Raw genomic sequence first — 23,515 nt, forward strand, 5'->3', positions numbered from 1 at the left:
TATTTAGAAAAACTCAAAGACTATTTGTGTTTTTGCAGCCAGAAAACATAAGTGTAGTCTTCATTTTAAAAGATTTTCTTTTGTTTTGTTGTTGTAAATGATAAAAGTTTTAATTCCAATCAATCAGTAACAGATCATATTAAAATATAATTGAACATTGAATGCTGACTCCACAAAAATGGATCTAATATTTGTTCAATGAAGCATTTCACTTGTTAACCTAGAACCTTAGCCTGTAGGGACCACCTAGGAAATACAGAATGAATGAATTTCATTCAAGTCTACAAAATAGAGCATTATACCAAATGGCCAACTACTAGTTTTGTGCTGTTAAATTGTTCATCTTACTTATTGTATATGAGTGTTTATTCTGCTATGTCTGTGTACTCTGCGTGGGCCAGGAGGCTGCTAAAGCCAGAAGTCATCATATCTCCTTAAACTGGAGTTACAAATGATTGTAAATTACTCTGTGGGAGCTAGGAATAGATCCCAGTGGAAGAGCATTCAATGATTGTCTTACCATTCCAGTTGCACATTATTTTTGATTACTAATATGAGTATTTTTTAATTAATTGATAAGATGGCATTCTCTAAAAAGAATGTCCCCTCAGGACTTAGAATGTTGCTGAAGGTGGTCTCTAATTTGGAAATCACAAAGTGTTTGCAGTGAATAGTATGGGTGGATGAAATAGTCAAAAGTGAACTACTGGGGTTAGCAAAAAAAAAAGGCTTTGCAAGACTTGATGATGTATTCCTAAGAAGCTACAGTTTCATCCTGAATCAATTGGGAGCTATTAAACACTACTGGAAATTGGATCTGAATGTTACATGAGGGACAATGTGGTTTATTCTGACAGTTATTATTACTGAGACATAACTATGGTGGTTTGGAAAAACAGTATCATAGCTATGAAAATAAAAGGATAAAATAAAGATGAGATGATCTATAAAGCCATGAGAAATGGAAGAAATGAGACAGGACTTTTTTGTTTGTTGGCTTGCTTTTGGTATGTATATGATTGCAAGTGTATGTATGCCTGTGCATATATATGGTTGTTGTGGGATATTTGTTTACAGTGCATGAAAACGTTTATAATTTGCCTCATCTGCCAAAGGCACCTGATTAGTTTAATAAAGAGCTGAATGACCAATAGCTAGGCAGGAGAGAAACTAGGTGCTGAGGAGACACCACTAAGACCCTGAGGAAGTTGAATGCAGGAGTTGTAAAGAGCCACGTGGCAGAATGTAGATTAATAGAAACAGGTTAATTTAAGTTATACAGGTCAGTTGGGAACATACCTAAGCTAAATGCCAAGTTTTCATAATGACCAAGAAGTGTCCATTTCATTATTTGGGGGCTGGCATTCCAAAGAAAGTATGGTAAGAGAGTATGCATATGATACGTGTGTCTTTACAGTTTCTGTACTTGTGTAGATGTGCTGGTCCATGCACAGGCATGTATCGGCCAAAGTAAGACAATGCATGTTTTCTTCTATAACTTCCTACCCCTTTAGTTATATATTTTTGGAACAGAGTTTCTCACTGAACTTGAATCTCACTGTTTCGCCTAAGCTGGTTGGTCAGTCAACACTCAGGATCTGCTGTCTCCATGCCCCCAGTTCTGGGGTTACAGGCATAATTGGCCATATCTGGGGTCCATCTTATAGAATAGGACTGTCTTAGAGTTTTTTTAATTGCTGTGAAGAGACTCCATGACCACAGTAACTCCTATGGATAAAATATTTAGTTAATGTCACTCACTTACAGTTTCAGAGATTCAGTCTGCTATCAACAGGCATCACACAGGCAAATGTGCTAGAGCTGAAATTCCTATATCTTGATTCAGAGGCAACAGAAGTCAACTTGGGAAGCTTGATAAAAAGAAACCTCAAAGGCTGTCTCACAGTGACATACTTCCGACAGCAAGGCCAGACCTCCTAATAGTGCCACTACCTTTGGAAATTGTTTTCTTTCAAACCATCACATTCCACTTCCTGGTCTCCAAAGACTTATAGCCATATCATAATGCAAAGTTCTACATTCAGTAGAACTTTAAAACTCCCCATAGTCTATCATAGTTCCAACAATGTTTAAAAGTAAAAAGTCCAAAATCTTTGCTGAGACACATGGAAATCTCTTAACTGTAATCCCCCTGTAAAAATCAAAATAAAGAGGCAGATCCCAGAATTCCCAAATATTGGCACAGAATATACATCACCATTCCAAAACACAAGGTTGGAGCATAATGAGGAAATGCTTGACCAAAGCAAGACCAAAATCCAGCTGGACAAACTCCAAATTGCACCTCTGTGTCTGATGTCAAAACACTATCTACATCTCCAATTCCATTCTGCTTTGTTGACTGAAACACACTTCTTTCTCGTGGGCTGGTTCAACTCCCTGTTAACAGTTCTTCTCCTAACATCTTGTGTTTTCCAAGGCAATCCAGGCTGCAACTTCACAGCTTTTCAAAATGGATGGTCTCTCTATTTAGCCTACATATAGGGACACCCTGGCACTTCCCTGGCCTCATCAGCTGTCCTTGGACATGGGGATAACTTCTATAACTCATTTATTTTATCATAAAGTCTAAAGTCAGAACCACATGGCTGAAGCTGCGAAGTTTTACTGCCTACTGGGGATGGAACATGGCCCCTTGTTTAATTGCATCTTCACCAGCTTTCTGTTCCCCTTTACTGCTCAATCATGACTCTCTTTGAACTTGATTTTTAGACCAGGCTGGCCTCAAACTCAGAGATCCAGCCTCTGCCTTCCCAGTGCTGGTATTAAAGGCATGTACCACCACACCAAGCTCTAAACTTTTATAAAACTCCTTTCTACAATTTAAAAACTTAGCTGGGTAGGATCTTGCCATGAGGTCACCAATCTCTTTATGCCATGTCTTTATCTGTTTATCTCCTTGAACATAGGCTTTAACTCCACCCCATTTCCCTGTTACTCCTTTTCTGCTCAATATGTACTTTTTGTAATTTTCCATGCTCAATTTGTTACTTTTCATTATAAAACTTCATTGGAGTACAGTTTCAGAGGTATAGTTCATTATCATCTTGATGAGGATCGTAGGGGCATGCAGGCAGAGGTGGTGCTGGTTGGCATTGAGAGTGCTATATCTTGTGGGCAACAGGAAGTTAACTGATTGTCATATTGAGGAAAGCTTGAGAATAAGAGACCTCAAAGCCCACCCTACAGTGACACACTTGGGGGCCATTTTTTTAAAAGCTCCACAGGGTCTTAAATACAATGAGTTCTGTTTTTGTTGTTGTTTTGTTTTGTTTTGTACTTGTTTTGTGTCACCATTGCCCCCAGAATATCTTTAAGGCAGAACAACATTATAGACAAAAAAGTTTGTGTCTTGCTTAGTGTTTACATTTATCTTTTCTTAGCTTCTACCGAGTACCTTCCTGTATCAAAAACTCTAGAAAGTCGGGCTGAAAGCTGTATGTACAGCTTGAATTCTCCATGTTCAATGAGCTGTGAACATTTTTTCTCCAGCTATGGGGCCTCAACATCAGGATTTGAAGAGAAACCTATAGTCTTGCCAATAGCATGGGTTGTTTGGGGATTTCTACATGACACCCTTGGTCAGAAATTCAAAGATTTGTAACCCAATCCCAACAATGGAAGCTTCTTTTGGTGACAAAAGATGTCCAGTTGGGGCTCTGTTTCCTCCATTTTTTTGAGGTTTCATTTAGATTACCTTCATAAGTGTATATATTTTAGTAAGCTTCTACTCCTCATATGGCTTTTAATTATAGCTGTCCTTCCTTGCATTCCCTTCTTTCCCTTTCCTTCCCTACTTGATCTTCATATTCCAGACCCCTCAATCAGTCCATAACTATACTACTTCCCTTTCCTAATGAGATATGTCTACTAACGGTCCCTTATTCCAAACCTACCTTCTGTGGTTATGCATTATAGTCTTGTTATCAGTGACTTATGGCTAATAGCCACATAAAGTCAAACATACTGTCATGGCTCTGTTTCTCCCTCAGGATCATTGGCTGCGTTGGTCCATGAGGGTGGAGAGAACAGAAGAAAGGCATAGGGTTCAGAGGGCTGTGGTCATGAGGGAGACAGACTTTGGTGAATCAGTTCAACTTTATTCCAGAGTATAAAGAATACAGAAGACTGGGGAGCCTGGGGATAAACCTGGATTTGCATTAAGTGGCATGCTCCTATCACAAGGCTTAGTGTGTGGCAGTTGCTCCCTATAACAGAGCTCCTAGCAAAAGTCTTCTAGCAGGATTCTGTGCCAAATGAAGCTAGTAATAAATCGGGCATTTGGCTTAAAGACAGCTTTTAGATAAGGTCAGCCCTCCAGCCCCGGGGATATTCTCCAGATAAGGGCAGGTAAAGACAGGAAGTTCAATCGTGTAGGAAGGGAGTTTCCACGTTGCTGGGCTTTTGAAAAAACCTTCCAGGTCATGGGAGACTGCAACTTTTAACAGTCAACCATGCCTTCCAATATACTTCTATCTTTCTAGGTCTGGAACACCTATTCCAGGATAATTTTTTTTCTTGTCTCAACTATTTACCTTAAATTTTCATGATTTCAATTTCTTAATGGCTGAATTAATATACTCTATCATATTTCTGTATTCCTTCTTCTGTTGGGGGATACCTAACCTTGGTGTGGGATAATTGTCTGTATTCTGTCAATCATGTTTTAAATAAACACCAATTGGCCAGGCAGAAAGTATAAGCGGGAAAACCAGACAGGAAGTAGAGGTGATGCAATGAGAACAGGAGAATTCCGGGAAGGAGAAAGTTGATTCCTCACAGTCCTGGGTAGACCACCAAGGAAGCAGGATGTGACCTGCTAGCTAAAAAAGGTACCAAGCCATATGGCAAAAATAGATCAGAATAATGGGTTAATATAAGCTACAAGAGCTAATGGGCCAATCAGCTTTATAACTTATAGAGATCTTTGTATGATTTTCTTTGGGGCTAAACAGCTGTGGGAACAGGGCAGGGCAGAAAACCCCAACAAGCCGGCCCTGTTTGTGTTACATAGGCTGTTTCCAATTTCTGGCTGTTATGAATAGAGCAGCAATGAACATGGTTAGCAAGTGTCTCTGTGGTTGAATGAAACATTCTTTAGATACATGCCCCAAAGTGGTATAGCTGCATCTTGAGGTAGTTCAATTCCCATCTTCCTGGGGAATAGCCACACTGATTTCCATGACTATGGAAGTTTGCACTCCCAGCAGCAATGCAAGAATGTTCCCTTACTCCACATTCTTGTCATTTGTTATATTGACTTGGTCTTGGCCACTCTGACAGGTGTGAGGTAAAACTTCAAAGTAGTTTTGATTTGCATTTCCCTGATAGCTAAGGATGTTGAGCACTTCTGTGTTTTTCAGCCATTTGAGTTTCCTGTATTGTGAAATTGCTGTATAGATCTGTACCCCATTTTTTTATGTTGGGTTATTTGTTCTCTTTATATCTATTTTTTGAGTTTTTATTTATCTTTGATATTAACCCTATATCCGATTATAGCAGGTAAAAATCATTTACTAGTCTCTAGGCTGTCAGTTTGTCTAAATGATAGTATCCTTTACCTTACAGAATCTTCTCAGTTTCATGAGGTCCCAGTTATTATTTCTTTACCTTATTACCTATGGTAATAGTGTTCTGTTCAGAAGGTCTTCTCTTGTGCCAATGAGTTCAAGTCTGTTCCCCACTTTCTCTTCTATCAGGTTCACTTTGTCCATTTTATTACTGAGGCTTTTGATCCATTTGGGGGTGAGTTTATGCAGGGTGATAAGATTCTTCTACAAGCAGATATCCAATTTAACCAGCACCGTTTGTTGAAGATGTTGTTTGTCCTTCCAGTTTGTATTTCTGGCTTCTCTATCAAAATTCTAGTGTCCCTAAGTATGCAGATTTATGTTTCAGTCCTCATTTTAGTTCAAATGATCACATGTCTGGTTTTGTGCCAATACCACAAAATCATGGATAGTTATACCTTCAGCGGTTATTTTATTATTCAACATTTGAAGCACAGATAATTTGCCAAGCAGGGTATGCTTGCTTTGTGTCTGTTATCTCAGATCTCTGGAAGTCTGAAGAAGGAGAATTCCCGAAAACTCAAAGCCATAATTTTCTTGAGGTTAAACTGGGTTAATGTAAATAGAGATCTTGTTTCAATCAGTTTTCCCACAACCTCTTAATTAAGGCTGAAATACACTTTATAGACCTATGACTTTATCTGACTTTTATGATAGGATTTTATATGACCAGGACTCCCAAGCACAGGCCATCACAGTTACCGGTGAGAAGAGGCTAGAACAGGAAAAAGGGCAGACACAGCACAGCGTGCTTATGTGCAAGGTGTTGGGAGCCCAAGGAGTGGGCAAGTCGGCCTTCTTACAAGCCTTCCTTGGCCACAGCCTGAGGGAAGCCAGGGAGCTCCCTGAGGAGCCCCCCCCCCCCCATGTACACCATCAATACAGTGCGGGTCAGCGGACCTGATTCTGTGTGAAGTAAGTGCGGATAGCCTGCTGGACACCTCTCTGGACACTACCTGTGATGTCGCCTGCTTAATGCTTGATAGCAGTGACCCCAAGACCTTTGCACACTGTGCTACCATATACAAGCGCCATTACATGGACAGGCAGACCCCTGCCACTTTATCTCCTCCAAAGCTATCTCCCTGAAGGTGTTGCTCACCAGGCCTGTCACCAGCTTAATTCTGCCATAGACACCGGCTGCCTGCTCCCCCCCCCCCCCCCCCCGCCTCATTCTCCTGCTTGGGACCAGCACAGCCCGACACAACTGTCTTTACCCAACTTGCTACCATGGCTACCTTCCCGCACCTGGTACACACAGAGCTGCACCCCCCCCCCACCCCGTCCTTTTGGCTCCGAGAAATGCTGGTGGCTGTCGGGACTGCGGTGGCTGCCATCCTTAGCTTCTCACTGCACAGGGTCCTAGTGAAGAGCTGATGATAAAGGAAGGACCCATGAGCCTCTCCTGACCAAGACACAGCACACTGCTGTGCCTTGTGGAGGCCCATGTGGCAGAGGAGTATGGGCTTTCAGTTTGGTGGTGTAATGGCTATGTGGCTACAGGGTCCCCTCCACTGATATGGGGTACCTGCTCAGGGACTTTGTGTCTAAACTTTGACTTCCGAAATCTCTTGCCCCCAACAAGGCTGTGTTTTGCCCTGTTCTGCTGAGCCTGAGGGTGCAGGTTGTGAGGCCATGACCTTGGAGGGAATATTGTGTGGTAGAGGCTGGGCTGTGGGTAAGGAAGCCAGGGACCAAGACCAGGGGCTCTCAGGGTGCTTCCTGGTTCTGCATGGCCAGTAGGCATGTGGGGGACAAGAGGTGGTGGTCAAATTGGGAGGGACCTGATAGTCACCGAGTTCCCACCTTTCTGTACTGTGTGGAGCTTTACATTCTACCAGCTGCAGAGCAAGTGGAATTGGGTTCCCTGATTAAACCTCACCCGTCTTTTCCAGCTCTTGGGGAAAAAAATTACATGTCTATAACTAGGAATTCATCTATTTAGCTGAAATTGTTCCTTTACTGTATCTTCAGTGGCTAAGGAATGTAATATTAAAAATAAGACTTGTCATTTCAAGAAATATAAAATTTGGCCTTACTCAATCCCTTACAAAAAGCTAAACCTCAATATTCTCTAAAAGATAAAAGGTGAATTGGTCAATGGTTCCATCTCAACGTAAGAACATACTTCTCAGACATCTTTCAGTGTACAACATCTTGAATGTTGCTACATTTGTCTGTACTTTATGCATCTACAGAAATGCATATCCATCATGCCACATTGCAGGTGGAGTTTTCATTGTTCATTTTGATAAACAAGTTATTTTTTATAATACTCCTTTAGTGAGTTATATTCTGTATCTTGTATTTAAAATTTACAGTCTATGAAGTCATTACTCTCACCTGTCCATATTTTCAAGCAATGAAACTGAGACCCACGGAGTTTAAATTCTGTGATCTATGCCATACCAATCACAATAGACCCGAGTTCAAACAATAAGCGTGGCTCCAATGCTTTCATCTGTATGGCCTCTGCTTATAAAATAAAGCCACTCATAGCATCTTTAAATAGTTAAGCCATTGCCCCAAACCAAAGAAATTATTTTCTGTTTGTTTATGGATTTGAAAATTAATCTTCAAACTTATTTGCCTTTACTACAAAAGGGATTTCCCACCCCCACCAACAACACCATTTATGGTTTGGGACCTTCTAACAAATGGAACATCCTTAAATATTTCTGTTGTCTGATATTGAGATGTTCTCTCCTTGTCACTTCATCAAACACTCATGAAAAAAATCATGAACAGCTGACTGATATAAAAAATAGGTAAATTAAAACAAGTGTTGACATGAAGAGTTTCTTCAGACTGGTTTCATTCTGAATGAAAAATAAAAATATTTTGCTTAGTTTTCCATAATTTATCCTGAATACAGAAATAATACATTTAAGAGTCTTAGTCTCTTGCTTGTACATTTTAGTCTTGAATTCTCAATTTATTTATGTGATCATTTTAATAAGGACCAAAAACTGAGATTAAAAGCTTTAATAAAGAGTACTCTGATAACAATATAATGTGTCTAGAAGCATATGTTCAGATTATAATACTTTCAACAGATGTTATACTATCATGAAATACTGCAATAAAATTTGAAGCTGGCAACATAATTACCACTGAGAAAAGTATAAGTTCTACGAGATTTTCAAGTAAAAAATTATACTAATCATTTGTGTTCTTTCATCAAAATAATTATAATTTGTAAATTTTTTAATCCTTGGACTATTGTAGTGAAACAACATTTTTTTTGGAGTTTCAGTTATTATCACATTACACTTAAGATATCATAAATGTAAGAGGAAAAACTAATTCCTACCCTCATTTCCTTGGTGTAAAAGGCTGAGCCCATTGCAACTGAAGTTCCCTTCTGTCACCTAATGTTTATTGAATACTCACAATACAAGGGCACGATACTAAGTGCTCTATAATAGCTCAGGGCTTGGGCATGATGCTTCAAAGGGCTTCCAACATCCACAAGCATTGTCTTCCTTTGAGTAATGAGATCGGCAACACTAGCATGAAGCTGACTCCCAGCATTGTTAATTATACTCCGCAAAGTCACAGGAATGATTGCAAAACCAGAGCTACAATGCAGTAATAGTAATAATAAAAAGCAGAGAGGTAACAGGCCAGCATGATGCTCATAGAAATAGCCCATCAAAAGGTTCTGCTTCATAAAAGTCTTCATTTTAAAGCAATGTTAAATGGCTTGTTCATACATGGAAGTCACAGCAAACCGACACTATCATTAAGATTTAAGTTTCTTTTGATTAATACAGAACAAATTTCTACAGTAATAGTGTTTTAAAAAATGGTTGGTATATTCTTATAGCATGCTTTTTTCCCTCTGCTTGCTGAAATTTGATTGAAAAAACAAGTTTCATGAGAGGTACCCTAGGAATAAATAGGGTATGTAATGAGCAGCCATTATACATGATTTCTTCACTCGTGTGGAACCCCTATAACCTACTAATGAGTTCGCCACTTGTAAGGTACTAAGGCCTTTTGTTTCAACTAGGTTAATCATATTTTATGACCGACCATTATGTCTCTTCTCTTCATGTGTACTTCATCGCTAGGTAAAGAATTCATACTTTATGGTCCAGTTTATTATTTAACTGCATTTGAAAATCTAGCCTATATGAATATCTTGTTTGATATGTAAAATGCATTAAAGTCTGTTACCTTTATGAAATGGTATTTAAAATGTATACTTAAGAAAAAGAAGAAAACTGAGTTATGGAGTTCCTCAGCTATATCACATGCATAACATTAACACTGTAAGAGTGCAAACATTCACTTTACCCAATGTCGATTGGAATACTGTCCATTACTATCCCACCTGTGTGCGTCACACACACACACACACACACACACACACACACACACACACACACACATCATTCACCTGAGTCTTCACTTTAGACCGCTACAACAGTTAACACCATCCACAGCAGAGTAAACAGGTGGGAGAAAGAGTAAATCATTTTGCTATGTGACGGAGCAACAACCCTGAGTGTTGATTCAGCTCACTGTGCATACATCATAGATGATCCTGCTCTCACTCCTGCCACTGGGTCAGACCTGACCTGATGACAAGGATTTCTTCTTACTTCCTGCTCCAATTCATTTCTTCATTTCTTCATGCAAAATGCATCCCTGGGTTCCTACCATAGGCTTTGCCTGGTTTAGAAATCGAGGAATCAAAGCAAATGGGATGAGGTCTCTGCTTGCAAGTATTTACAGTTTCAGAGCAAAGTCAGGCAACAAGAGATAAACAAAGGAAGGGGTAAGTGGTCGGAAGACTAGGGAGTGGAATGCAAAAGTACGGGAGGGAGGGGCTGGTGGAAAGGGGAGTGCCTATTTTAAACTGAAGACCTTTCTGAGGATGACATCTGAGCTACAGTGAAGGATATGAGGAAGATTCCAGTAATCCAGGCTCGGGTGTTGCTGACAGAGAGAACATAATGTGCAAAGGCCTAAGGCGGGAACAAGGTCAGCTAGTGAAGCCCTAACTAGAATGTCACTGCAACTGACTTTGGTGAGCTGAGAGCAAAGAGGTAGGTGGAAACAGGCTTGGAGAATATGCAAGCGATGACCTGAAGGGTCCTTTGATTTTGTGTAAAGAGTTTCACTTTATCTTACTGTTTTATTTCATTGTTCAGGGTATTTTAAAACAGAAATACGCAAGCATACACTTGTTCTTTGTGAGGAGGTAATTACCATGTGTCACTTTGGCACACGATTACATTGTGAAAACAGGTTAAAAACAGCTACCTAATCAATGTTCAAGGGGGAAAACATTCAAAATGCTTTCTCATGGTACTCTGAGATAAGGTAGTATACAATCGCAATATAGTCACTGTATTGTAGAACACAGGAGAAAGTCTTACTCCTAGTTAACTTCAGCTTAATCTTCATTGATCAACTTTCCAGTCTCTTCCACCAACCACTTTCCCAGCCTCTGGCAGCCAACACTGCTCTCTCGTGCCCACGGGATCACGATTTTTAGATTCCACTTATCCCATTCCGTGCAGTTTTTGTTTACTTGAGCTTAGAGTACTTTGAACACTGTGATTTCCAGTTCCATCCTTGTTGCAAATGATGGGATTGCATTTGTTTCATTTCATGCCTGGAGAATGTTCACACATACCACATATATTTTCTTAATCCTTCCATCAGTTGACCAATAGGTTATTTTCATTTCTTGTCTATCTTGAGCAATGTTGCAACAATCATGAATTTGCAGATAATTTAATGTACGGTTTCTATTTACCTTGGAGGTACACCTAATAGTGTAGCTGATGGATCACCTAATAGTTATACTTTGAACTTGGGGGGAAACTCCATGCTGTTTTCCATAAAGATGGTGTTAATAGACTGCAATCCTTTCCTTCTCTCGCTGTTATCACCAGTACTTATTATACTCGGTGTTTTATGTAGTAGCTTTTTACTGGGCTGAAATACTATCTGATTGGTGTTTGAATTTTCATTTCTTCAGTGATTAGTAAGTAATACTGAGCAAGTTTTCCATATGATTGTTGGCCCTCTGTATGTTCACTTTAGAGAATGCCTGCTTAGACGTACCACCTCTTTCAAAATGAGGTATTTAGGGATTTTTTGGAAGGGGGTTAAATTTTATGCTTGGTCACTATTACTAAATCTTTGAAATTTTCATACTATATATTTTGATCATATCCCCCTTCTCTCCACCATTCCAGATCCATCATTTATTTCCCTACCAATCTAACTTCAAGTTCTCTTAAAAATAACAAACTATGAAGTACAGGTGGTGCTGTTCACAGGCTCTAATAAGCGTAGTCTTGCACTGGATTGTGGTCAACCAACCAGGGACTACATGTTTACAAACAAGCAAAGAAACAAACAAAATAAAGACTCTGTCCCAGCAGGTTTAGCTCCTTAGTTAGGGATGGGATTTATTCCACTCTCCCTCTCCAATGTGGGACTTTGTCTGGCTTCAGATTTCATGTCTTATGTATACTGTCTCAACTGCTATGAATTCATTAGGGCAATTATAGTTATAGTCAATTGCCTAGTTATAGTCATGCACCATCTATGGTTCTTGCCATCTTTCCACCTCGTGTTCTATAATGTTCTACAATGTATGTTTTTAAGTCCTACTCTAAGCATTGGAATACGTACCTGACACCACCATTAAAGCCAAAAATCTGGACAGAAAGCTCTAGAACAACACCTACCGTTACGATTGTTTCTATTGAGAAAGTATTAAACTGAATTCCAATGATTTATCAGATTATACCCACAGACCATTGCATCTCTCAACCCTCATCAAAGAAGATTCTTTTTTACAGTATATGAAAATTAGTACAGAGATTAATAACTAAACCAGCAACCCTCTTTTGCCTTCTTTCCAGAAATTATTGGCATGTTGATACCTAGACCATTCAAATCATTTCTTATCAAAATGTACGGCAGGGGAAGCACAGAAAACAAAGGTAGGAAGAAACAAAGAGGAAGAAAGGATAGAGAAAGGTAAGGAGAGAAGAAGGGAGAGAAAGAAAAAGGGATAACAAATACTGTTAAATTTATTATGTTAAGTCCCAAGTTAAGTGAATTGCATCCTTTTCTTTATACTGGGAAATGATTTTTATTTGAGGGGATCTAGCAAATTAATGGGTCATCAGGAATTCCTGGACGCAGAAGACTAAATATCTACCCTAAGGATGTAACTCCTTGTGTTGTTATTTTTTCCAGATATCTCATCTTGTACAAATGAGTTGATCTCTAGGGTTTCATGTAAACAGTACTATTAAATTTGGAGTTTACGTGTGACTAATAGAGAGTTTAAAGCAAGGGATATATCATTGTGCTTGATAGCTATTATTTTCTTTTTCCCAAAAAGATTAGGTATTCAATAATTGGAACTGCTAGCCTGTCGTGTTTCATATGATCAATGAGTTGATACACTAAGATATGTTTTTGGAATTACAAGGTAGCTCATCTTACCTCTGAATATGCCAACGACATTGGAATCTTGAATCTGTAAAATGTTGTGTTCATGATTACAGGTTTTATTTTCAGCTTGGTTACTTTCCAAGTAGGAAGAAATTTTAAGCTAGTTGTGTATGAGAAAAGAGAATTGGACATTTCCACATATAAAGCTTCTTTGGTTTTGACAAGTTGAGAGGTATATTGTATTAAGTTCTTGGGATCATTTTCTTACACTCTAGACAAAAGGTTTTCTGCTGCTAGTCTGTCAGTCTTAAATCTCATGGATATGCTCTTTTCACCCTCCTCTCTCTTGTTTTTTGAGTAAATAATTATACAATGTTTTCTTCCTGACGCACACATTGCTGAAATCAAAGCTCTCTAGAAGAAAATTTGCATGGCAATGAGTGACATAGTAAGTTTTAGTGATGTTTTGAAATAATAAATAGGCATTATCATGGCTTTTAGCCAAGTCACGGGAAAATAAAATAAAGTACAGGATGCCAGGTTCAGACTAATGCTGATTTTCACATAATTTCTTTTACAGTTAGCATATCTATTAGGAATAACAAAAAATATCCTCCCAACTTGAGGCAACAAAACAAGAATAAGACTAAGATACCACACTTCCTAGGTTACTGTCAGGGAGAGTGAAAGGGTAATGCATATAAATCCATTCGATACTCCTGTTTGCCTAGTTTCTTTTAACCCCCAGTATTATATGCTAATGTCTACGGTGTTTATATCTACATTCCTCACATGAATTACGGAAGGAGATCTTTGCCTCACATTCAATCTAAACAAGTCAGCAATTATCACAAGACACTTTTCTGAGTTTAGGTGCTTTTAAGAAAAAAAAAAAGTCATTTAAAATTTGAAATTTCCTGAGTATTGTTTGTGTTCAAAGACAGGTTTAAGCAATGTGGAGATGCCAAGCTTGGGTGGGTCTCTGAAAACAAAGACAACCTGAGACTTGTGTACAAAAAAGATATTATTTGGAAAAATGCTTCGAGTGGGTGAATGTAATTAGAGCAAGCACACCTTGCTCTCCACACCCATCCTCCGGCTTCAGTGCTCTGGCTTCAGTGTGCTCAGTTTTCACAACATGGATTTCACAGGGTCCCTAACACACCACCCGTACTTTGGTAACAGTGAGCAGCAGGACTAAGGAGTAGCCTGCCCCTGCCCCACTTTGGGATGACTATTTATTGATTCTGACAGAGGCAGGGATGGAGAGTAAAGGCGCATACCCTCCACTGGCACTCTGCCTTAATTTGTTTATGGAAATGGATTAAGACTGATGGAGGATAGGGCTGTTCAGGAATGATATGATGGAAGACTATAACGGTCACAGGAGAGAGCATCCACGAAGAAGCCAGTTTTCAGTTGGGTGCTATTTTTATAATATAGGAATTTGAACACACATAAGCTATTTTAATGGCGTGCATATGGATGTATTCAAAAAATCAAATGCAGTTTACCGTTTAAAAACAAGATTTGCCTAATTTGCAGCTCTGGATGCTTGATTTTATGTGTGAGGCCAGAAAATAATTTTTAAAAACATGTTATATCCTTGGTTTCATGTATTATCACTAACAAAGGAGATTTTCTGATATTGGGCCATAGATGTCACCTTTGCTAAACATATAAAAGTTCGATGGAATATCCCCAAGTTTTTTTTAAGGTTATGTAGACTCTGGAGGTATGGTAATAATAAGCATTTGTCTACCACTTAAGTGTTTCTAAAATGACCCAGGAAAGAAACAGCTGGGTAGGGGTGTTAGCTTGCTGTTATGTTGCACTCTGGTTTTGCTTTGCCAAAGCATCCTGTAGGCCAAACCAAAATTAAAGTTAAGAATAAAATGCTGGTACTGTCATCTCATTTCATGTGCTTTTCATCTTCTCTTGTCTTGAAGGAATAAGCCATGGCAGACTGAAGGTAATAGAGCAAATTGGGTCACCATGTGCCTTATTCTCTCATATTAATATTTTGAAGCTGCCGCAACAAAGAACCACAAACTGGGTAGTTGAAAATAGCACGAATTTGTTGTCCTGGTCCTGTGGTCTAGAAGTGTGGGATTAAGGTACAGCAGGGAGATTTCCCCCATCTGGAATCAGGTGTGGTGATTGCTGTGTTTGCTAGCAATCTGGGACACTCCATGGTTTACAGAAACCTCACTCCGGTCTTGGTCTCATAGTACCATTCATGTCATAGCCATGAGAGCCTCTTTCTCTGTGACGAAGCATATTAAAGGCGACTCCAGTCCAGTATCCCCTCATCTGGATTCATTACACCCACAAGCATTCTGGTTCAAACACATGTATAATAAGAGGCATAGAAATTAAGACTTCAGCCTATCGTTGTGAAGGAAGGATACAATCTAACTTACAGCTCATATCAATTGCATCTGCCCACTTTGATAAGCTATTTCTAAGCTAGAGGTTGGAAAACACATCCCTATGAGGTACCTTGCAAATTGCTTAAGCTTAGGTTCCGATTTCAACCACTCAATTTTTTGAGCTAATTTACAATTTTCCTCTATGATTTTTTCCAATTTTTGGAATTTTTGAAAACATTAGCCTCAATAAATTCCCCAAACTAACGGCATTTATTTATTATTGGCTTGTAGCTCACTGTTAATCTATTAGCATACTTATCTCAAATGCATGACTTCATGATTCCCATTACCTTCATGTAAGCTTGTAATTCAGCCTCTAAACCAAATACTTGCTGCATTGAGGCCTTGGAAATGTTTTCCAATGCCGTAAACCCTCCCATTAGACATCATCCTATCCATTATAGAGATAAGTCAGCCAGGTAGTTAGAGTCGTGTGAGGCCACTAACTTCTACAACGTCTTCCAAATAGTACTTAGAGAAAACTCACCTTTGAATGTTTCTTATCAAATCAATGACCTGACTGTTTGTCCAAAGCTTTCTTACCTACTTCTTTTAGCATGATAGGCAATTCGACTTGAAATTGTTTTGTACTTGAATTGTATTTACCTTAGAATAGGGAAAGGTAAGCCAGTATGTCTTTACAACAGTGTATTTCTCCAATATTCTTTCTAATATTTGCCACTTTCAGTTAAAAAGATACATTTTTTTTCCCCAGCATAGTGGTGTATTCATGTAATTCCAGCATCCTGGAGGTAGAGACAAGAAGGGACATTTTAAAGCTAATAGCCTCAGGCTTGTTTCACTTAACAGGAGCTTTGCGAAACAACTGACTTTGTTCTAAAAGCTAGAGTTAACATTTTAATATCCTCCTTTCTTCTTATTTTAATGCTCTCCCGCTGTGATCTAATCCTCCCCAACAGGATGAGAAGTCACCACCTCTTCAGACCTGAAATCCATTATGTGAAAAATGAGATTCTAATACTGTCTCAGAGCCCCCATGTTCCTTGTTCGAGCCCCGCTTACTCTATACAGCACCTTGATGGAATTCTCTTCCCTAGGTTCAGGCAACAGGCACAGGCTTTCTTCATCCTTCCTCTAGGTTTGCATGTCATTTCCTCATCCTTTCATGGTTCCTTCCTAACTACTCAAACCTCAAGTCACGATTAGAACAACTCTGGTTCTCAGATTATCTTCTTTTCCTTTATCCTCACACAGCAGAGAGAGAACCGAGAAATAAAAGAGAGCGCATGAACATTAAATTACCAGTGCTTTTAATCCTGGGATTTCAGCATCCAAAATTGTGAGCGTAAGTAGTTGCTGTTTAGACAGTCTGAGAATCTCCCAAGCTAAGCAAAACAGACACTTCCTTTAGCAGGGTCTTTCTTTCTTTCTTTCTTTCTTTCTTTCTTTCTTTCTTTCTTTCTTTCTTCCTTCCTTCCTTTCTTTCTTTCTTTCTTTCTTTCTTCTCTTTTTTTCTTTTGTTCTTCTCTCTCTCCCTCCCTCCCTCCCTCCTTCCCTCCCTCCCTCCTTCCTTCCTTCCCTCCAGTCCTTCCTCTCTTTCTTTCGTTCCTTCTTTTTTTGGATAATCAGCTCCCAAATAATGACATGGAGGCATTATTAATTATGAAATCTTGATCTTAACTGAGGCTTGTTCCCAATTAGCATTAATAACTTAAATTACCCTCTTTATATTAATCTACCCTATGCCACACGACTTGTACCTCTCCTCAGTACCATGCATCCCATTTCATCTGTATCTGGCTGGCGAATTCCACAGCCTCTCTTTCTCCCAGAGTTCCCGTCTCTTTGGAAGCCCCACCTATCATTTCCTGCCTAGCTATTGACTGTTTAGCTCTTTATTAGTCTGATCAGAAGTTTCCTTGGTGGAGACACTTCTTCACATTAAAAAAAAAAAAAAAAGATTAACCCACAATTTCCCCTTATATCCCATTATTTGCTACCTTCCTGCTTTGTTTTTTTTTTTTTTTTTTTTTTGGTTTTTCGAGACAGGGTTTCTCTGTAGCTTTGGTGCCTGTCCTGGAACTCGCTCTGTAGACAAGGCTGGTCTCAGACTCATAGAGATCCGCTTGCTTCTGCCTCCCGAGTGCTGGGATTAAAGGCGTGCGCCACCACCGCCCGGCTGTTTATTTTCTTAAGAGTATTAAAACCCTTAGTACCTCACTAACTGACATAGTAGTAGTTATTAGTTTTCTCTCTATCAGTTCCATAAATGCATACTATTGACTTCAATGACAAGATTATACCAGGCATTTATCTTATTTCACAGTCCATATTAGATATCCATCAAATATTGGTCGGAAAGAAAGGAATGGATATTCAATACTTCACTGTAAGGTTTTGTTCACATTGTTTTCATTTGGAAAAATCTTTTTATCACTCAATAACAAAAATAAAGAAATACCAAGATACTGTATTTACAACAATTTTGGGGTTATTTATTATTATTATTTCCATATTAAGATTTAAGATTCATAGTTAATTTATATCTATTTCAGAGGTCATACTATAATTGTAAAAATTACAGGACTAATTATGTTCAGCTCACCAATTTTCTATGCGTTTCTTGGAAACACAAATGACAATGGTAGACTTAGGAATGACCTAAAATAAAAGATTTAATCTTGTTAAATAAAACTTTTAATTTGCTTATTTGAGACAGGGTTTCACTGTGTAGTCCTAGCCAGCATGGAACTCCCTGTGGAAATAAGGCAGACCAAGAACTCACAAAGACCTGTCTGCTTTTGCCTCCTAGAATGCTAAGATCAAAGAAACCACCTTTCCTGCTCAAAATAATAAATTTTCAAAAGATAACACTTTCCCACTTTTGAAGAAGCAATTTTAGAAATCAGGAAGAAATACATAAGTATAAAATTATTTATATATCTCATAGTTATTAGAAAACTTCAGTGTTGATGTAAGTATTGCAGGCTATGACTCAATTACATATATTTAGACTGGCTAAACTAAAGTTTGCTTTAGTACTATTTAGAGGATTGAAGTGGTTTATAAAAATATGAATTTGATAATTTTCTATAAAATTTATCCCGAGGCTAATTGCTTATGATTTCAATATATGCCAAATAAATGAATTGGTAATTTACTTCAATGCATTCTTTTGTGATCTTTATAAATATGATCTTCATCCTTAGGTAGGACAATGCTTAGCAACAAGGACTTTAGGACAGGCCTACTAGCTTTGTCACTTACAGAACCACTTAGACATCTTTTTCTGTTTTCCAGAAGATATTACTTATCTCACTGGGAGTTCCTGAGACTCGTTGCCTGTGGAATGGTTTACATCTCATAAGTATCCAGCCAGCTACTACTGAACCTCATTGTAAGATAGATCAATAGACAATATGATAATTGGCTATCCCTTCTGCCTCCTTTATCAAGTAATTTCCAACACCTTTTGAAAGGCCTTACCTGGACAGTGTTCTCATGAAGCTATAGCACCTATGTAAGATGTAAATGTGTTCAGTATTAGCTAACAACCCAAAGACTTTACTTATTTATTCTTCAGAGTACAGAGTCTTTATTGGTAATTAGAAAATAATTACAGCAAATTGTAGAGGAGCTCTTGATGACTCCTAAAGCCTTTGTGTGCTCTTTCCACACAGTAACACACAATAGCACCTTTTGTCTTATTACAGAGCGCTTCTTTCCCTAATTTTACCTGCAGGGGTCACTGGTGTCACAGGACGATCTCTATCCCTTTTGATGGACAATTACATGTTGGCAGGTAATGTATTATAGGAATAAGGTAATATATTCGTTCAATTTACCATTCAGTAAGAATTCATTAACATAAAGATTATGACCCAGAATATACCCTTGGGAAACTTTCATGTTGATGTGCTTTTATTTGGAAGGTGAGTCGCTGTGTTTGCTACAGGAAAATAGTTGACAGTGATTTCATTTTAAACTTTTTCTTGGATGTAACTGTGGGAATAAATCAAATGACACTGAAACAAAGGAAGGTGAGTACGTTTTTTAAAAAAAAATTAAGGCATACATTCTTGAATGCCATGGAGCTGCTCTGGTTGTCAGAAGAAAAGTGCATTATGTAAACTTGGTTAATAAAATATGTATATTTTATGTTTCTAATAAATTTTAAATAGTAGCCTTCATTCCATCGTGATTTGTTTTTTTATATTAGAGGAGTAAAAAGACTTACTGTGAGATATTGAAATAAAAATGTGACAATTAAATTTGATTTAGTTCATTATATTTAGTTCAGTTTTTATGTCCAATTAAGTTATATACATACACTCTTTGTTCAAGTGTCAAACATTGATTTTAAAATAAATTTTTTATGGAAATGATGCAATCGACTTTGGTTCTTCTCTTTGAACAATTAATGGCTAAGATATATTGGTGAGCAGTAAACTGAACTGAACACAAGCCAATACTTTTTCTAACACACACACACACACACACACACACACACACACACACACACTGGTAGCAGGGAAGAAGATGCTTTACCATTTAAAAGCATCCATGCAACTATTGTCTCAGGAGGATATGCCCTTCATAGGCATATATGTATATATATATATACATATATATATATATATATATATATCCATGCCAGGCAATAGAATAGGAAATTCATTATTGTTATGTTTGTTGTTCATGGAAAAAGAAAAACGAAAAAAGACCCAAAGAAGAAATAGCATTGAATAATTTCACACTAAATGACAATACAACAAATTTATTCTTAAGAACTATCTCTTCTTTCATAATAGCCTGAATTGTTGATGAGGTCATTCCACACCTATAAGACTATTCTGTAACATTACAGTGTTTTAAGACTGAATTAATCAAGTTTTTAAAAAATTAAAGGAAATTTTTAGAGTTAAATTGTAACTCCTTTGAAGGTTCTATATTATTTTTTTGTATTTCCCCTATGAAAGGCAAACACTATTTTGAAGTTTAAATGCAAGTGGATTAATTCTGAAAAAATGTATATTTGAACTAGAACTGTAAATGTTTGACAGATATTGGAAAGTGGCTCTTAATGGAACTCTCAGAAGGAGAACCACAATTATTTCTAAGATTCACATCTAGTTACTTCTCAGACCAACATGACGCTGTTTGTCATGGTATCTGAAAGTTTCTAGAATATATTCAGCCTTCAAAGGTCACGGGGCATGTTTACCATGACCAAAGAGCATTCTGAAATATGAATCATCTATCACAAAGTTCTCATACAAAGGCCATTTCACTGAAAACCAAAATTTTTTATGTCAAAAATATATTGAGACTTGTAATAGTCTGAAAAAACTATGTCTGCATCTGTCTCCTACACTAGCGATTAGAATATTTCTTTCAAGGAAAATATAAAATACATTTTACTCTATCATAGATATGTGTTCTAATTTTGAAGAAATGGGAAAAACTTACACACACACACACACACACACACACACACACACACACAAATCTAATAAGGTTTATAGCTTACTGAAACCGTGGCAGCTAAAGGAATGAAAATTTTACTTTTCCATGTCAGATTTGTTCCTAGGTCTGGATAAGCTGTGCTTCTCGGGAAAACAGCTATTATCACTGCACGGAACTTCAAACTATTCTTAATGAATTAAATAGCTAAGTATTATCAAATCTATACATATATTCTTATTTTGCTTAGAGATAAATACAAAAATAAGATCTTTCTTTTAATTAACTTATAGCTTGTTTTAAAAGAATACAAATAAGAAAAGAAAAGAATGGTTCTTAACAGAGTACATTGTGCCATTTGAATAGAATGTTTAGGGAATAAATAAAAGTTAGAATTTAATGCAAGATGCCCATAAGCCACCGTGATCAACAAAAATACTTGTAAAAGTATTAAGTACAAAGTAACACATGAATGACTTGTGACTTCCTTAAACTGATGACCATGTATTTATCAGTTTGTCTTCCTTATTTTGAGATGATGCAACAGAGGATTAAAAATAATAGGAGATGATAAAGTTAAACCAGGCATCCAGCATGCTGTCAGAATGTGAAGGGGGAAACAAAGTGGCAGCAGACCTTGTTCACTTCTCCTACCCTCCCTGCCTCCACTCCAAGCTTTTTTACACAGAAGGTGTTTGCAAATGTGCTTTTGATCTGGGACTGGCTTACTTGAACACTTCTGAAAGCTACATAAGAGCTGAACTTAGGACTGCTTCCCCGACTCCCAGTATCTTCCATCACCCCTGTGTAAACAAGCCACACTGTTCTCTAAAGATAAGCTGAACATTTCGAGGACCACTTGCCTTAATGTGTGCTATCTCTAGCTTCAGAATCTCCACGTCCCACAAACTGAAAACTCAATCACACATATGCTCTCAAGGCTTTTTGGCCTCCCCATCTAGAATGAAATCTTTATTCTCAGCCCATTATGTTTCTGGTCTGGTTTGTGTATCTACTTATTCCAGGATGCTGAATGGTCATGGAAGAGAAAGATCTAATTGCTGTATTTGAGCTATTTGTAGTACTTTAGAGATTTTATACATAGCTACAGAATAAAACAGTATTCTATTGTTGACAATTGCAATACAATTAAAATAATTGACATGCATTAGACAGTTTCTCAGCACCAAACACTGATCTCTCAAGCTCCTTACGTAGTATTAGCATTTCAAAGGTAAAGTATTTACTCAACATGCTGGTAAAATCCTAATTTCATTTAGTAGTTCCCAGACAGGAATTGCTTTGGTATGTGAGGAACCACACTCAGTATTCTAGGTTACATTAAAGATTTGTTAAAGAGGTACTCTATATTGTATGCACCTATTTGTGTGTGTATATATATATATATATGTATATATATATATATATATATATATATATATATATATACATATATATATATATATGCCATGTGTAGAGGTGAAGGCCAGAGGTGAACAGTATGTCTTACTCCGTGTTAAACCCTTGAGACAGTCTCTCTCTCTGAACCTGAGCTAGGCTAGAAGCATGCAAGTCTCATACAATGTACACATACTAACACACACACCACATGTACACACACACATCTCACTCAATATACACATAGATGAGTACATAAAATAAATTCAAAGTTCATGAAATATAAAATAAATCTATAATTTTTTGCACTACTTGCAAGCCATTTATTGTTCTGACTCAAAAGTAAAAAAGAAAATAAGTAAGTTTATCTTCTCTGAGTAAAATCAGGGTTTTTTTTAACTATTTTTCCCCCTTAGGAAACAAGTTGTCTTAAAGTCTAAAATAAATTTTAATTAAAGAAACAATAGGTGGAAATGTTTTGTACTTTGATGTCCCTATAACAATACTTTTGCAAACAAAATACTGTAATAAATGGAGACTTCGAGCGCCAAAAAAAAAAAGAGGTACTCTATAAAGATTTGTTTTCCTATAATGAAAACTCAGTATGTGCCAGAAATTGCAGCCGAAGAAGAACAGTTATCTGGACCTGGTAACTTACAAGGCCAATCGTATTCCACACGATTGTTTGAGACAGAGACACAATTGAAAGGGGAGAGGCAGCAAGGAGCTACATTGGCACTGATGTATTTTTTTTGCTTGGTTCGTTGAAACCAAACATAACATTAGCTTAAGTCAATCATTAGCTATATGATTCTTCAGATGAAGACAGTTTTTCAAGCCTTTTCCTTGGTGGAAATAATCTATATACTGTTAGACATTGTTTTATTCTTTAGAGGTTTCCCAGTTTAGTGTGGTAATAGTAAGCACTAATGGGTTTTAGATTTGTCCTAAAATTTCATGAGATATTTTATTTGTAAGTGCCTAAAACCATCTCAGGCAATGGTAAAATACTCTTAGTGACAATGATTAGGAAGAAAAAATAAGTGGAATATAAAATGGATAAGTCAATGGCAGGAGGAGTGTTAAGAAGTTCAACCTTGAATCCTCTCTCAGGCCTCCCTGTGGGATTTCATGCTTCTGTGCAGGCCTGTTCCTTCCTACTGTGGGAGGTATGTGAAATAATAGTGTTGACTTCAAATACACAGACATGCATCATTTAACAAAGTTAGCCTGATT

At 37.6% G+C, this 23,515-nt stretch overlaps 1 pseudogene; it reads left to right on the forward strand.

The window, feature by feature from the left end:
* The first annotated feature begins 6,222 nt into the window (after positions 1 to 6,222).
* Positions 6,223 to 6,968, forward strand: LOC113457923 (annotated as a pseudogene).
* The last annotated feature ends 16,547 nt before the right edge of the window (positions 6,969 to 23,515 follow it).

This window comes from Microtus ochrogaster, linkage group LG10 (genome assembly GCF_000317375.1).
Source record: "Microtus ochrogaster isolate Prairie Vole_2 linkage group LG10, MicOch1.0, whole genome shotgun sequence".
In the NCBI taxonomy this organism is placed as follows: Eukaryota; Metazoa; Chordata; class Mammalia; order Rodentia; family Cricetidae; genus Microtus; species Microtus ochrogaster.